Consider the following 4655-nt stretch of genomic DNA (forward strand, 5'->3'; position numbering starts at 1 on the left):
CCTTGGGACATGGCATCTTTTCAATAGCATCAACTTTAGCTTTATCAACTTCAAGGCCCCTTTCAGAAATTTTATGCCCCAAGACAATACCTTCATTAACCATAAAGTGGCTCTTCCCCCAATTCAAGACAAGGTTAGTTTCTTCACATCTCTGCAAAACTCGATCAAGGTTGCTTAAGCAATCATCAAAAGAGGATCCATAAACGGAGAAATCGTCCATGAAAACCTCACAAATCTTTTCACAAAAGTCAGAGAATATAGCCATCATGCATCTTTGAAAGGTAGCAGGTGCGTTACATAAACCAAAAGGCATACGTCTATAAGCAAAAGTACCAAAAGGGCAAGTAAAAGTGGTCTTAGCTTGATCATCAGCTGACACAGGTATTTGAGAGAAACCAGAATAACCATCTAGAAAGCAAAAATGTGTATGTTTGGACAATCTTTCTAGCATTTGATCAATAAAAGGTAAGGGGTAATGATCTTTTTTAGTAGCTTTATTTAATTTGCAGAAATCAATTACCATCCTATAACCTGTAATAATTCTTTGAGGAATCAATTCATCTTTATCATTAGGAACGACAGTAATACCTTCCTTCTTAGGGACACAATGGACAGGACTTACCCACTGACTATCAGCAACGGGATAAATTATACCTGCCTCAAGGAGCTTTAGTATTTCCTTCCTTACCACTTCTTTCATCTTAGGATTCAGCCGTCGTTGATGATCAATAACTGGTTTTGCATCTTTCTCCAAATTTATTTTGTGTTGACATAGAGTGGGACTAATGCCCTTAAGATCATCAAGAGTATATCCAATAGCAGCACGGTGCTTCTTCAGAGTTTTCAATAATTTTTCTTCCTCCTTCTCTGAAAGGTTAGCACTAATAATGACAGGTTATATCTTCTTTTCATCAAGATAAGCATATTTAAGAGTATCAGGAAATGGTTTAAGCTCAAACACGGGATCACCCTTGGGTGGAGGAGGATCCCCTAGGATTTCAACAGGCAAGTTGTGTTTCAGAATAGGTCCCTGTTTAAAGAACACTTCATCTATTTCCCTTCTTTCATTCATAAACATATCATTTTCATGGTCTAGCAAATATTGTTCTAAAGGATCACCAGGAGGTACGGCAATAGAACCAAGACCAATAATTTCATCTTTACTAGGCAATTCCTCTTCACGGTGTTGTCTACGAAATTTTGAGAAATTAAACTCATGAGACATATCACCTAGACCAATAGTGACAACATCCTTTTCGCAGTCTATCTTAGCATTAACAGTGTTTAAGAAGGGTCTACCAAATATAACGGGACAAAAGCTATCCTGTGGGGAACCAAGAACAAGAAAATCAGCAGGGTATTTAGTTTGCCCACACAAGACTTCAACATCTCTAACAATCCCAATTGGTGAAATAGTATCTCTATTGGCAAGTTTAATTGTGACATCAATATCTTCTAACTCAGCAGGTGCAATATCATGCATAATTTCTTTGTATAAGTCAATAGGTATTGCACTAGCACTAGCACCCATGTCACATAAGCCATGATAACAATGATCTCCTATTTTAACAGAAATAATAGGAATGCCTACTACAGGTCTATGTTTATCTTTAGCACAAGGTTTAGCAATTCTAGCAGTCTCATCACAGAAATAAATAACATGCCCATCAATATTATCAGCCAAGAGATCTTTAACAATAGCAATATTAGGTTCAACTTTAACTTGCTCAGGAGGTGTATAAGTTCTAATATTGCTTTTACAAACCACAGTTGAAGCTTTAGCATGATCTTTTATCCTAACAGGAAAAGGTGGTTTCTCAACATAAGCAGTAGGAACAATAGGATCACTGTAAGTGATAGTCTTTTCTTCAACTTTAATAGGTGCAGCTACTTTTACTTCTATGGGAGGATGATATTTAAACCACTTTTCCTTAGGGAGATCAACATGAGTAGCAAAGGATTCGCAGAAAGAAGCTACTATCTCAGAGTCAAGTCCATATTTAGTGCTAAATTTACGGAAAACATCGGTATCCATAAAAGATTTAACACAATCAAACTTAGGTGTCATACCTGACTCCTTACCTTCGTCGGGATCCCAATCTTCAGAGTTGCATTTAATTCTTTCCAATAAATCCCATTTGAATTCAATAGTCTTCATCATAAAAGAGCCAGCACAAGAAGTATCGAGCATGGTGCGATTGTTATCAGAAAGCCGAGCATAAAAATTTTGAATAATCATTTCTCTTGAGAGCTCATGATTGGGGCATGAATATAACATTGATTTAAACCTCCCCCAAGCTTGAGCGATGCTTTCTCCTTCACGAGGCCAAAAATTATATATATAATTGCGATCACGATGAACAAGATGCATAGGATAAAACTTCTGATGAAATTCCAATTTCAATCGTTTGTAGTTCCATGATCCCATACCATCACATAGCCCATACCATGTCAATGCATCTCCCTTCAAAGATAAAGGGAAGACCTTCTTCTTAATAACATCGTCGGGCACACCTGCAAGCTTAAATAATCCACAAACTTCATCCACATATATTAGGTGCTCATCAGGATGCATTGTTCCGTCTCCTGCAAAAGGATTAGCTAGCAGTTTTTCTATCATACCCGAAGGAATCTCAAAGTAGACATTTTCATTTTCAGTAGGTTCAGTAGGTTGAGGAGCAACTCTTTGCTCTACTGGTCGGGGTGAAGATACCCCGAACAAGCCCCTCAGAGGATTACTTTCCATAGTAACAAGTGACAGTAAATTTCAGCACACTATATTAATTTTTCCTTACCAAAGGCGCTTCACTCCCCGGCAACGGCGCCAGAAGAGAGTCTTGATGACCCACAAGTATACGGGATCTATCGTAGTCCTTTCGATAAGTAAGAGTGTCGAACCCAACGAGGAGCAGAAGGAAATGATAAGCGGTTTTCAACAAGGTATTCTCTGCAAGCACTGAAATTATAGGTAACAGATAGTTTTGTGATAAGATAATTGGTAATGAGCAACAAGTAACAAAAGTAAATAAAGTGCAGCAAGGTGGCCCAATCCTTTTTGAGGCAAAGGACAAGCCTGGACAAACTCTTATTTAGAGAAAAGCGCTCCCGAGGACACATGGGAATTATCATCAAGCTAGTTTTCATCACGTTCATATGATTCGCGTTCGGTACTTCGATAATTTGATATGTGGGTGGACCGGTGCTTGGGTGCTGCCCTTACTTGGACAAGCATCCCACTTATTATTAACTCCTATTGCAAGCATCCGCAACTACAAAATAAGTATTAAGGTAAACCTAACCATAGCATGAAACATATGGATCCAAATCAGCCCCTTATGAAGCAATGCATAAACTAGGGTTTAAGCTTCTGTCACTCTAGCAACCCATCATCTACTTATTACTTCCCAATGCCTTCCTCTAGGCCCAAATAATGGTGAAGTGTCATGTAGTCGACGTTCACATAACACCACTAGAGGAGAGACAACATACATCTCATCAAAATATCGAACGAATACGAAATTCACATGACTACTAATAGCAAGACTTCTCCCATGTCCTCAGGAACAAACGTAACTACTCACAAAGCATATTCATGTTCATAATCAGAGGAGTATTAATATGCACAAAGGATCTGAACATATGATCTTCCACCAAATAAACCAACTAGCATCAACTACAAGGAGTAATCAACAATACTAGCAACCTACAGGTACCAATCCCAGACTTAGAGACAAGAATTGGATACAAGAGATGAACTAGTTTTTGAGAGGAGATGGTGCTGGTGAAGATGTTTATGGAGATTGCCCCCCTCCCGATGAGAGGAGCGTTGGTGATGACGATGGCGATGATTTCCCCCTCCCGGAGGGAAGTGTCCCCGGCAGAACAGCTCTGCCGGAGCCCTAGATTGGTTCCGCCTCGTGGCGGCGGAGTCTCGTCCCGAAAGCTTCCTTATGATTTTTCTTCAGACGAAAGACTTCATATAGCAGAAGATGGGAACCGGAGGGCCAACAGGGGGCCCACGAGGCAGGGGGGCGCGCCCAGGGGGTAGGGCGCGCCCCCACCCTCGTGGCCAGGGTGTGGGCCCCCTCTGGTATTTCTTCCACTCAGTATTTTTTATTATTTCCAAAGATAACTTTCGTGGAGTTTCAGGACTTTTGGAGTTGTGCAGAATAGCTCTCTAATATTTGCTCCTTTTCCAGCCCAGAATTCCAGCTGCCGGCATTCTCCCTCCTTATGTAAACCTTGTAAAATAAGAGAGAATAGGCATAAGTATTGTGACATAATGTGTGATAACAGCCCATAATACAATAATTATTGATATAAAAGCAAGATGCAAAGTGGACGTATCAACTCCCCCAAGCCTCTCCGATGATGCGTGAGTAGTTTACCACAGAGCTTCGGGTCCATAGTTATTAGCTAGATGGCTTCTTCTCTCTCTTTGGATCTCAATACAAAGTTCTCCTCGATTCTCTTGGAGATCTATTCGATGTAATTCATTTTGCGGTGTGTTTGTCGAGATCCGATGAATTGTGGGTTTATGATCAAGATTATCTATGAACAATATTTGATTCTTCTTTGAATTCTTATATGCATGATTTGATATATTTGCAAGTCTCTTCGAATTATCGGTTTAGTTTGGCCTACTAGATTGATCT

The sequence above is a fragment of the Aegilops tauschii genome, chromosome 3 (assembly GCF_002575655.3).
Source record: "Aegilops tauschii subsp. strangulata cultivar AL8/78 chromosome 3, Aet v6.0, whole genome shotgun sequence".
Taxonomy (NCBI): Eukaryota; Viridiplantae; Streptophyta; class Magnoliopsida; order Poales; family Poaceae; genus Aegilops; species Aegilops tauschii.